Below are 13,296 nucleotides of genomic sequence, written 5' to 3'. Positions count from 1 at the left end.
CTGCATCATTTAAAATCTGCATCTCATACGTGAGATTACACTCCTCCGAACAACGACATTGCCACTGTCATTTCACCCAAAAGGGCTTTAGGGAAGTGACACGCGGTCCAGACGCCAGAGGTCGCCGGCCGCCTTACTCTAGCCTAATTCCTTTGTGCCTGTATGGAGGCTTCACAGATACAGCCCATTAATGACTGTATGAGAAGCTCAGGGCATAGACGAACTCAGTGCTGAATTTTTTCCATTTATCACCCTTTGTTTTGTCCAGAAGACAGCTGAGAAAGGCGGGGGCAGATCATCTCCTCGAGTGTAATGACTCTAGCCACTTCTCTTCACCCCAGGTCACCACTCAGTCAACACCCTTTTGAGAAACCAAAGCAATTCTGTTCCCTTCACTCCGAGTTCCAAGCACTAAATTCCTCCGTTTTATCAATTAGATTATCAAGCAGCCGTTTGTAATCTGGACTGCAATCTGATACGAAATTTAAAGCTAATTTAAGTTGCGGTAATAGCTCCTATTCACATTGTAGATAAGGCATGAAGGAAAACTTTAATCTGTTCATAGGACCAACTTTGTAAACAAACCAATTATTCAAGCAATGATTGTCTTCAGTTAGATGCAAATTACTTTGCTCATAAAAGATTTTCCAGTAGGAATTTTTAAATCCATGGTCTGTCTTTTCTGAGCCTGTCTCTGCACCTTCCCCTGAGTGCACAGCAGGACTTCTCAGGGCATCCCATCAGCAGACCCACTGAAGAGAATAAGCCCGCAGCCCCCAGCCCAGGAATCAAGTCCGAGCCCCAGCAGCCCCTCGTCCAGCCGGGGCTTCCTCACCAGCACAGCACCCAGAGGTCTTCCAGGTTTAATGCCACGTGTGCGTGGAAAGTAGAGTGCTGGAAGGAACACAATAGACATTCAACAATGCAAATTCCCCCCTGGAACAGCCCAGCAATCCTCTGTACCTTCCCCCAAAGTACCCATGCTAGGCAGGCGTAGAGTCCGATGGGGGTGCCTAGGAATCGGCATTTAACACTATTCTGATGAATAAAAGTTTGAGAGGTCGGTCAGCGAGAGGCTGTCGTGGCCTCCACTCATTTGCAGGCTCTGAAGAGACACAGATTCAGGTAACAGGCCAGACAGGACAGGACAAGGATGGGGAGGTGGAGGGCAAATTCCATGGACCACCATCCGCCCCGCCATCCCCACTGAGACTCCGTGATTTAAAGAGAGGCAAAGCCAGGGAGAAAAGATGCCCGCACCACACGAGCGACTGAGATTTCACCTAAAGCACGCAGCATGTGGCTGAGGGCCAAGGTTGGGCAAGCCAGGAGCACAGAACGGGGTTCACTGGCCCAGAGGTGTCTCCCACACCCACACCCCGTGCAGACCTCCCAAGCACTGCCTGTGTCTCCTGCCTGGTTTAGTTCCTCCCCGCCTTCTACTGTGTTGGTTTCTCAGCCGCCACCCACCACCACACAACCCTCTCTACAAGCTTGGTGGACTGAAAAGAGAGGGGGCGGGTAAGATCTGGGCTCTGGGGCCAACGTCCTGCCTGAGACATTAGTTCCAACCCACCTAGCTGTGATGTGAGCCCCCGAGATTTCTCAAATGTGAGATGGGAAGCTAACTGAACCCACTCACCAGGACGGCTGTGCAGACTGAGATTACATATAGCCACACCTCGGCATCCACCACACGTGGGACCCCAGTCGTGTTGCCCCTGATGGGAATCCCTCTATCTATGCCCCTTCTGCTACCAGAGCCAACTCCCAGCAGTAGCTGTGGAGGGTGCATCCTCTATTCCCACTCCACTCCCCTCCCATCGCTCCACGCCGTGACCTGCCACGCAGCGGCCACCAGCAAATCCGGCCCCACTGGATAACCGACCACCAGCCCCCCCTCACTTTGGGGCGTCTTCCACTTGCAGTTCCGAAGCAGGCCGAGAAACCGCCCTCAAGGGCAGTCACCTGTTCCTTAGTGCATGTAATGACCTGCCACGCAGGACCACCAGCAAACCCAGCTCCACCATCCAGGCCCCTGTGGATTAACCGAACCCCCACCCCCCACCTTGGAGCGTCTTCCACTTGCGGTTCTGAAGGGGGCCGAGAAACCGCTCTCAAGGGCACTCACCTGTTTCTTATTGCATGTAATGACCTGCCAAGCAGGGCCACCAGCAAACCCAGCTTCACCGTCCAGGTTCTGGTGGGTAACTGCCCCCGTCCCCCGCTTCCTCCTGGGGTGTCTGGGAGGCTCAGAAACTGCCCTCCACGGGCACTCACCTGTTCCTTATTGCACTAATACCTCATTTACAGAAATCCACTTTGACTTTCCAGCACTGCAGTTGTGACAATTTAGCAATCCTGCTTGCAAGCTACAAGAGCTTGAGGTCACGTCCACCTCACCAGTATCCCAGAGACCCAGCACTATCCCACTGTGTTTAAAATTCCAAAATACTCCTTCAAAATGCTACTGGCATTTGCTTTGCACATAAAATGCTAACAACCTTCAAGTGAAACAAATATCTTCAACAGTTTGGTACAACGACATGTGAGTTACACATCTGCCAAGTTGTAAAGCCTCATGCATTTATAACATTTTATGTACGGTCGAATGGTTCATTAATATAAATTATGAGAATCTCTAAGAAACAGGTTTTTTCTGGCATTAGATGACCTAAGGAAAACTGGGTTCTGGCTGGCTTGCGGGCCTGTAGAGACAGACATATCTGCTGACACAACCAAGCTCCTTCCCACTGATGTGGCCTCATCCCAGGCCCCTCACCCGGATGCCTGCAGGCCCCTGGAGGAGCAAGCTGACCTGTCCACATTTCTCAAATGCACAGCTGTTGCTCACACTGCAGATAGAGTTCAAGGCACGAGCAGGCCACCATGCTAAAAATACCACGCAGCGTCCACGCCAGGTGACGGTGGTTTTCACTCCATCCCAAAGCCCCAGGTATGAGTTTACAGCCATGATTACCACATGGATTTTTAGACCCTCAAGACATACTTTGTTTCCTTTTATGCAACAAAGTTAAAAGACTATCACTCAGATATAGGCTCTGAAACTGTGGAATAATTATTTGGGAACAGAGCCTCTGCCAGATCAGGATTAGCACTTGGGAAAACACCCCGTGACCTCGGTCCACACAAACCCATCCAGACCAGAAGCCTCCCGCACTGTAATTTCTGTGGATTTCTGTAAACGAGGTATTACTGCAATAAGGAATAGATGAGTGCCCTTGGAGGGCAGTTTCTGAGCCTCCCAACCACACGGCCACGTTCAGGCTGAAGCCGCACCACCTCCAGAAACACTGTCCCTCGCCGAGGTGTGCCTGGCTTCTCCCTTTTTCCAAAACTTAACAAAACTTGAAAAGGACAGGTCTGTGTAGAAAAACACAAACTACTTGCGATTCCTCTTCCCAGTTCAGGCTGTAGGAAGCTCGTCTCGGCCCTCACCGTGTTCTGACTGTGGCTTGGTTCCCATAAGAAATAAAGTCAGAATTCTAGTCCCTGTCTCCTGGGCAGTGTGGCAGGCATACATACCTTCAGTTATATGAGGAAAGGCGTGGCGAGCCCCCTTCCTTCAGTAAAACTGCACAGTTCCCAGAACCCTGATGCCATCTCCCTCACACCACTGTGAACACCTGGACAGAGCACATTTCAATGCGTGCACATTTGTGGGCTAGTTTTCTATTTCTCCACTAAATCACCCCAAATTTAGCGCCCTAAACTCTGACTTATTTTCTCACATTTCTGGAAGCTGGAGTCCAAAACAGGTCCCACCATCTAACGTCGAAGTGGCGGCAGGGCTGGCTCTGGGGAAGCCACCGTCTCCTTGCCTCCCGCAGCCTCTAGAGGCTTCTGCATCCCCTGGTCCATATGGCACCCACTGTCTTCAGGACCCACAGTGGCTCTGACGGCCCCTCAACTGGAAGACGCAGAAATGTCAGGAGCCCGGGAATCTAGTGCTAAGGCCAAGCCTCCCCACCCTCCCAGCTCCTCACACACTCCCGTGTGAGCTAATATAGATTCCACTTTAACTAGTGTCACCTGTGTAAGGGGTAAGTGCCCAGCTGTGAACTGGTTAACCTCGCCCACACAAACCCCGAGAATAAACTCACAGGCCATGGACCACTCCACAAGCAATAAGTGACCACCTGCTCAGGGACCTCCATGCCCCAGCAGAGCCCTCCGGTACCTCCTTGTGAGCTCAGACTGGCAGCAGGGTTCTGCAGCGCCACAGGGCCCTGGATAAAAAAGACAGCTCCCATATCGGGAGGCACCGCCCGCGGTTGGGTTCCCAGTACTTTAATAGCCCAGGTGGACAAGCCGGGGCGCATGCAACCCCATCACCAGAATAACGGCTGCACGTGGCGAGTGCACGGGTGGCCACCACTCAGCCCAGCTGGCCGCGCTAAGCACATCACCACCGTGACGCCCAATCAGATTGAACTGCTGGAACAGTCCCAGCATCGGCCCCCAAGAACATTCTGGATCACAATTCAGAGTAGTGATTGCGATCAGGGCCACATGTGGCTGAATGTTTTTACAGGAGGACACCACAGCTGGACTGACGCCACAGCTGGATCTGGCTGGACTGAGAGCATTTCCCACTGGACATTCTTACAACACCATTTTATTTGCGCTTTATTAAACTTCTATGGCTTTTTTCTGCTTATCTACTTTATGGGAGTGTTTCTTGTTCTTATGACTGCGGTGATACTTCAAGCTACAACTATCAATGTGTAAATTAGTTTGGAAGTCGCCTTATCATTAAACATTTCACAAGCAAGCAGTCAGAGGCACCTAACCCGGAGGCCTCTTTTCTTCTCTGAGCCAAAGCTACCTTGGACTCAAAGAAAATGGCACATGGAGGGGGGCTGGATCTCCAGCGCCCATTCCTAGGGAGCCCCCTGGGGAGCAGATATGGAGGGAGAAGCCCTGGGTTATGGCACTGTCGTACTAAAGAAAAGTCTGTTTGGGTAATGTAAGCACCAGACTTAAGAGATTAAGCAAACCATGAAAAGAAACTACTAACCACAGCTTCTCCAAAACAGAACTAAACTCCCTTCCTTTAGTTTGAATTGGAAAAGCAGAAGTGATGATCAGGATACAAAAAAAAAAAAAAAAAGAAATGACACAGTATCTGAACACAGGAGAATAATCAAGGGCCACTGTCTCTTCCTGTGTCAGTGGGAGCCTCGCATCTAAACTGGATTTAGAAGGTTGCTACTTTGGACTGAAAGGTATCCCCAACTCTAGTTTGTAAGCAAGTGGAGCAGAATGCTTCAATTATTTCAAGGTTTAGCGGTAAAGCTCTGCAACTCTCACAACCATTTTAATTGGTGTGAATTTTAAAGTGACTCAATCTGTTGGCTGGAGTATCTAACGGCTTAACCACGGGGTCACGTTGGAAAATTTTTCCAATTGCTTTTGTTTTTCCTACTGAAGATGCATTTGAACGTTCTTGTAGTTTGCAGTTGGCTGGTTCTGATGTTTGGTCCTGAGGAAGCCCAAGTATCCGTAGAGGAAGAATCTGAAACCTCAAGCCACTCGAGTGCTGTCTGGGCAGATGGAGACCCCAACCCGAGGGCCACTGACGGGCTCAGCATGGGCGCAGGGCCGCCCGATGCAACAGGCCACGTATTTGCCGGTTACAAAACATCATAAGCACACACCCCCAGGTGTGCACACACGCTCTGTACACATCTGTCCCTATCAACACCAGCACACACCCCCAGGTGTGCACACACGCTCTGTACACGCTCACGTCTGTCCATGCCAACGACAACATACACCCCGAGGTGTGCACACACGCTCTGTACACATCTGTCCCTGCCAATGCCAGCACACATCCCCAAGGTGTGCACACACATTCCATACGCGCTCACATCAAGGTGTGCACACACGCTCTGTACACACTCACATCCCTCCCTGCCAATATGAGCACACATTCCCAGGGGTGCACACAGGCTCTGCACATACTCATGTCTGTCCCTGCAGCCTGAGTCAAACAGTCACAGAGAGGCAGAGGAGGAGGAAGAAGGATGCGATGGGCACTAAGGTCCTGGGCCAGTTCCCCTCCCTACCTCGGGAGAGACCCCTCATGTGATCCTGCCATCACTCACCCTTCCGCCTCCATCCTCCATCCTCCCACAGGGATCAGGAGGATGCCCACTGCACAGAGCTGTGATGAGCATGAACAGAAGATGGCAGGAGCTCACGCCAAGGTGCTGAGCACGGGGCCTACGGAGTGCTTCTTTCTGCTGTGGCTGACATCATCAAACAGAGACTGACACAGCTTCTGCAGAGAATGCCACTTGCTAAGAAACTGAAACGTGTGACCTAGGAGCCTGTGAAGGTCTAAGAACAAACCAACAAACCAAATGGTTTTGTTTGTTTTTCAAACACCATAGCCTGTTTTTTCTTTTTTTTCATGCTCTACCTTGGGTATCATTTAGTTTAATTTCAAAGTAAGTCCAATAATTACACAAAATCACAGGACTGAGCATGGAGCATTGTTTCACTTCATGTCCTCCAGCCTTTAGGACACATTAAGGAAAGACATGATTCCAGGATTCCCATTAGAAAGGCTGCCCTGAGGCACCTGCTGGGGCAGCCAAATTGCAGCTGTTGATGCTGCCCCCAAGCTGCTTGGATGAAGCAGAAGATTCCGGAGATCTCCTCTCTTCTGCCCCTTGTCCAGGAGAGAAGGTGGGGGGAGAAAGGTGAGAGAAGATAGGAAGAAGGAGAGGGGAAGGAGGGAGAGAGGAGGGGAGAGGGAGGGAGAGAGGAGGGGGGAGGGAGGGATAGGGAGAGGGAAGGAGGAGGGGCATGTTCCATCCACCAAGGCAGCTACACTGCAGAGAGAATGGAGGGTGTGTTGCCTCTCAGGACAGCAAGTTCAAGCTGTTTGTAATTGTTAGCATAAACAGTGACCAGCTGAGGACAGGGCTGTCATTGGAGTTGACGTTTTATTTTCATAGTTGATATTGGGGACCTGGACCTAAAGCAGCGTGCCTTGCCCTTTTGCCAGATGGGCCTATGCTTCTCTATACTTGAGTCTATTTGACTAAATACCCGATATTGACTAGGAATTATGACGTGTAGGATACCCCTTACCACAGTAACATCAAACTCATATTCTAAATGCAATTTATTCAGGGACTGGCTTCTAACTCTGGGTGGGAATGTTAAGCTCAGTCCAGTTCAATTCAGTAAGCATTTATCAAGAAACTCCTAGACCAAGAGCTCTGTTAGACACTGGGTATGGGGGGTGATGGGGATACGAAGATGTGGAATTAGAACTCGAGAAGCTCAAATGCTTCCATTTAATTCCCTAGTGCAATTACTAAGCTTCAACCTGATGGCTGTAATGTCTAAATTCACTTTTTCTTTATTCCAGTTCTACATAACAAAGCACAAATAATCACAGAGGAATGATTCTGTGTTGGACTATTCAGTGGACAGAGAAGAGCATTCTGACCGGTGTGAGACACTGTCTTCCTTCCCAGGGAGCCCGTGAGGTGGCTGCACAGAGCACACGCGTGAAGATTCAGGAACACGAGCATCAGGTGATGGGAGGGGCACGGAGGCAGCACCAGAAAGATGCCTGCCGAGAGGCCGCTGCAGCCAGGCCGGCCGGGAAGGTCACGGGAGTGGGCGCAGGCATCTCCCTCCAGCCGCACTTGGTTTTCATGAGGACGCGTGCACGGAAGGGGATGACACCGAAATGCTGTGGCGCTGAGGGGAGGAAGGGAGGGACACAGGGCCGACGGCTGGCCCCCACCCCTTCCGTCCCTGCCCCTATGAACGCTGCCAAAATCAGCCCCAACGGGGAGAAATGAGGTGGGTGAAAGAGGTGGACAGACTTGGCTTCCATGGAATTCACAGATTCCAGTCATTAAAAATCCCTTCTGAGTTTTCACCTGGAAAACTTTGCCAATGTACTTAGGGACAAGAGGCGGAAGATGAAGCCAACACAATTGGGCTCAAACTGCCACCCTTCTCCTTCTCTTTTCATCCACCACTCTCCCTGGGCCCCTGAGTGTGAGAACCAGGAGCTGCACAGCCCAAGGGTGCAGCCCCTGACCAGAGGAGGGAGCCGCACGGCGGGGCCCCCAGCACGTGGATGGCAGGATCTGTGCTATGTCAGTCCCAGGGCCCCAAGCAGAGAAGGCCTGGGGCTCCCAGCTGAAGTTTTGCTGTCTACTCTCTCACCAAAGTCGAGAAGGACTGAGTGGGACCAACGCTGCACCTGGTGGCTCCTCAGTGGCTGCCGATGTGGTCCTCAGGCTGCAGGTGAGACCCTCTAGGGAAGCCCAGACAGTGGCGAGAATGACAGCCACGAGTGCTCCAGTTGCCCCAAAACTCCAGCATAGCCTGAGGAAGGCAGCGCCCGCTCAGATCCCCGTGCAGGCTTGTGTGGCACACTGGTGAGGCACACAGCACCAGAACATGGCACTTTAAGTGGCTTTGTGGGGTGTAGGAACACAAAGTGTGGTCTGGAGTGGCTCAGAAGTCACTCCCACCAGCCTGTGGGACCCGGACGGCCCCTTTGGACGTGGCTGGAGTCTCTCCAGGGCGGGCTCCAAAGTCCCAAGGATGAGGTGAGCGTTGGTCTTGCTCTGAGGAAGGCCCCTGACAAGTATCCTGAACATGCAGGTACACAGCTGGCTGACTCATCTGAAGGGACCTGCTGAGCTACGAGCTAGGGACAGCTAGAGAAAACTGCGTGAACCTTTGTGACTACTCACAGGTAGGTAGTACTGCCTGAGACACAAAGGTAAAGAATTAACCTGAAACTGCATATTATAAAACTTATTTTTAAATGATGGCGCTTAATTGAAAAGACTCCCAAAGACTACTGCATTAGAAAGTGACAGAGTGAAACCGTGAGGCTGACCACAGGAGTCCCTGGAAATTTCACCAAATGTTGTGTCAAAACTGGGAAACAGAAGAACTGCACCTGATGAAACATTCCATTAATCACTCGAGTCCTCCCCACATACGAAGCTATGTAAAAAGTGTTGCCAGAAGGTAAAGTGAGCAGGAGGGCTGTGAACACACAAAGAGAGAGCCACTTCGTCCACGGACCACAACAAAAGAAACGCTAATGAGTGCCGACGACACGCTGGAGTCCAGGGCTCTGGGCGCAGCTGGGACGGGGACACTCAGGGTCCCACTGTCCAGATGGGAAACCAGGGTGGAAACACCAGGGAGCCTGTCCCAGGGTGCAGAGCTAGTGAACAGTGGTTCATACTGCGACAATCCCAGCTGCCAGGCTCTGGGGCTCCTCGGGACAGAATCCTGTTGACTTCACTCTGGGGTGCGAGAGGCGGCAGCATCCCCCAAAGGCACCTGGAGAAGTGGTGTTACCCTCCATCCCCTGTCCCCGGCGTTACCCTCCATGCCCCTGTCCCCGGCCTTACCCTCCGTCCCCCTGTCCCTGGTGTTACCCTACTTCCTCTGTCCCCAGTGTTGCTCACCATCCTCCTCACCTCCAGGCCCCTCTCCCTGTCCTCCCTCGTTTTCCTGTTCAGCCAGAGCACATCACATGTCTCTTCCCTTTTCAAGAGGCTCAGCTGCACCCAGAGGCATTCCAGCCTATTCGGGATGGGGCACACACCCTGGGATGGGGCACAGCACAGGGCCGGAAGGGCCTGAGACCCTCTCACTGTCGCCCAGGAAGGATGGAACAGCCCACGGTCATGCTCATTGTCAGGCAGGATGAAAACTTCTGTGTCCGAAATGTTCTTTTCACTGGAACTGTTCGGACCATTCGTGAACGAATCAGTCAAATACCAGCAAGTGCCACTCCCACTTATTCTCTGGCTAGTTTTCCACCCACCAGCAACCACACTCCTAGGAATTATCCCTAACGCAGAATCAGCGCCTTGTGCCTTTAGGAAAACCTCTTTCTCTCCAGCTTTGTCCTCCTTCCACAAAAGGTGCCTCTGACTGCCTCACTGGCTGTACCAGGATTTCACTCGGCTATGGAGGAAAATCTGCGTGGGGCTCAGAGGTGGGTGGTCCCTGCATGGGCAGCAGGTCTGTGACATCCTCCGAGGAGCCTGGCCCAGGCCTGCCTCACACGCCAGGACTCTGCCTTCTGGCCCTCGGGCCCCCGAAGCTGCTTTCCCTCCAGGTGTCATGCCCCGGGCAAGAAGGCCGGACAAGGGCCCAGGGCTGCTGTGGGTCAGGAAAGCCTCCTGACACCTCCCACTCCAGGACCCCCCATCAGCATCCCAGCATCTGGACCTGTGTCACCAGCCGCTCCGCCGTACAAGAGAATTGGATTTTCAGCTGGGTGTGCTGCTTCCCTAAACAAAGTAGGGTGTTGTTACTCAGGAAAAAGGAAAAAATTGGCATCTTCTTGGCAACCCTGCGACATCCAGCCACCGGTTCTCACCATCCCAGAGATGTCCATCCAGGGCAGATAGTGTCTTCAACCAAGCGCCACTGACCCAGAAGTGCAGTAATTAGTACACTTTCACCAGAATCACCCATTCCTTCACCTTTACACCCAAGAAAAACATGTTTGCCAGGCAAATTAGATGTCCAGGAGGTGTAAGGAAACCCCAAGCCTGCTTTAAGCCTCAGACTTTTGAGACCGTTGAGGGCTGTGCGCACAAGAGCAAGGCTGCACCCGAAAGCTCTGCTTCTGCCGGACGTCATGGACAGACCACACGGCTCAGCCACATGGACCCTTCCAGGACTTCACGAGAGGGACTTCCGTGGTACATGCAATGATGTGCACTTCGTTCAGCCTCGAACAGACCACGCCCTCGTTACAGGGTCGGTGGTCCACCTCCTGCCATCAGCCCCCCACCTCACCGAGGGTCTGTGTCTGCATCTGAAAGAACTTTGCTGTTTTACCTGGGTACCAAAATGCGGCATCGCGATGTTTAAAGGTCTTTAAATATCAACACTCCGGGTGCAGTCCTTGTCACTTTAATGCGGTCACTCGATGCAGGCCTCACTCACAACTCTGAGGTAGCTCATACCTTCCCTACCTAACCAAGGAAGAAACGAAGGCATGGAAGGTGCAGCTCCTAAGGAGCAGATTAGGATTCAAACCGGTGAACTTCGTCACATGCTGACCTACCTCTCAGGCTGAGATAACGTTGAAAATTAACCAGGTAGAACAGCGTTCCATAAATCAGCTGGAAATGGTCCTTGTGGATGGGCCTGTGGTTACTCCCTGAAGAACAAGACCATTAGCCCAAAAATCCACCTGTGTCACACTCAAATGTTTACATATACAACTATTTTTAAAATAACCCAATCAAGCATGTTCACAGCCATTTAGAGCCATATAGATTGTCTGCTTCGCTGACAATCAACCCAAGACCTCTGTCGGCAAAGGCCACGGTGCCAGGTCCAGAGAAGGCGGGACAGAGACACAAGCAGACACAAGCAGGAACCTTTCCATCCCTGGAAGCCTCGCTCTGATCGGTCCGTGAGGACACGGTACAGACCGTGGGGCACAGGCAGACGGCAGGCCAGGAGAAGGGGCTGCAATGCCGGGAGGCAGTGCTTTGAGCTCTAATGGATGGAACACTGCTAACCAGTGAAGGTGGAGAGAGGGCACACGTCTGAGAGCATGTAGAGGCAGCAAAGCACAGCCAGCCTCGGGGAACCAGAAGCCACAGGGACATCAGGTTGGGTGCTGCTGTCTGCCGGCCACTGGCTGGGGGACTGTACTGGGCCTGGAGGGACATCCCTGACACTCCCCACCAGATGCCAGGGGCACCCCCAGCCCCAGGTGAGAACCACGGATCCCATGGTGAATGAGGCCAGCCTGTGGGAAGTGGGCTGGGACAGCTCTGTACAGCTTAATAGGAAAGTTGGGTTCTATTTTGTGGGGTTTTGGTCACGCCGATGGCTAGTCATGGCTGTCCGTCAGGAAGTGATTTGAGGATAGACTAGAGAAGGGGCTGCCAAGACCAGCGGAGCATTCGCTGTCTGGGTCTAAGGAAAAGGAAATAAAGGCTGGCGATGTGACAGTGGGGGGGGAGCACAGAGCAAAGGAACTGGTGGAGACACAGGGCTGGCCCCGCACAGGGCTTTGAGCAGCTACCCGGGGGTTGTCCTGTTAATTCTCCTCATGGCCCCAAGAGGCGGCTGTGAGGATCCATCTCCTGAGGACAGAACTGCTCCAGAGCCACACAGCGAGGATCCACAGAACCAAGATCCGGGCCAGCTCCAAAGCGGGTGAACTTGACCCCTCAGCCATGGTCCTAAGACAGGGATCGGAGCCCCCTGGACACACAGACACAGGAACTGCAGGAAGGGGAAACGGATGCCCCGGACCAGTGGCGGGACCCAGGGTTTCAGCCCTCCAGGGCCACTGGGACCAGCCACTGCACAGGTGGACACATGATGCTTTAACTCGCGCTGGGGGAAGGAGCCCTCACTCTCAGGGTGGAGACCGCAGCTCGATCGGGCCGGCCTCCCTGCTGGGCACAGCCTGAGCCACACAGGATGCTGAGGTGCCCCAACGTTGGGGTGCTCAGAGCCACTCAGCTGAGATCGTGGTGCTTTCTGTAACCACCCTCGTTTCTTCACGGTATAGATCTGGACTCCATCCTTTGCAATGTGTGAGGTTCTAGGAAGAGGCTGGCCAGCTGGGGAAGTGTCCTGGGCTCTGTCCCAGTGATGACGAACTTGGCTCCCCACAAGGGCGGCCTGTTCACCACAGTGACCCCCGGGGACCACGCCTGCACCCACCTTGCTGAAGATAATTCACTTCTCATCCGTGAAAGAATAAAGCTAGACTAACTCAATTTCACACTCACTTCCAACTTTAACAACTTGTGTTAGGAAATCAAAGACAAGGACTCTGACCACGTCACAAACCCAGGAAGCAAAATCCGAGACTAACGGAATGATGCCACCTTCGCAGTTCCGAGCTTTACTAGTTGTTTTTCTTTTCTGGCCTGTTTTTCTCTTTTGGTTTAAATAATTAAAGACCCTCGTTGACAAGAAAAAAAATTCTCTATGAAACTGAAAAAAGTGGTTCTAATTAAACATTTAAACATTCTTCCATATGCTTTATAAACAGTTGAAAGTACAGCTCTACTTAGTGTTAAGTACTTTAACCAAATGAAAGGTTAATTATACAGACTGGCAATTATAAAAAATAAGGCTACATATTCGTGGCATCATGAATAATTAATAAGAACCGTTTGATTTCATTCAGACCAGGGATTCTGTGCTAATAGGCTCTTAGCTGTCTTGAAATAATGGTGAAATTTTAAAATTACTTTTGTACTTAAACACGTCCCCGAA

The 13,296-nt window shown here is 52.0% G+C and overlaps 1 protein-coding gene across 1 annotated transcript in view; it reads left to right on the top strand.

The window, feature by feature from the left end:
• Positions 1–12,999, top strand: part of LOC135964575 (disco-interacting protein 2 homolog C-like) — a 156,122-nt gene extending 143,123 nt beyond the window's left edge. The window contains exon 4 of the mRNA XM_074000142.1: positions 7,409–12,999. The gene's annotated coding sequence lies outside the window, so the exon portion shown is untranslated. The remainder of the gene's footprint in view (positions 1–7,408) is intronic.
• Positions 13,000–13,296: the final 297 nt, after the last annotated feature.

This window comes from Macaca fascicularis, chromosome 8 (assembly GCF_037993035.2).
Source record: "Macaca fascicularis isolate 582-1 chromosome 8, T2T-MFA8v1.1".
In the NCBI taxonomy this organism is placed as follows: Eukaryota; Metazoa; Chordata; class Mammalia; order Primates; family Cercopithecidae; genus Macaca; species Macaca fascicularis.
Note: the sequence above shows the minus strand (reverse complement) of the source record. Positions and strands in the feature narration are given on the sequence as shown.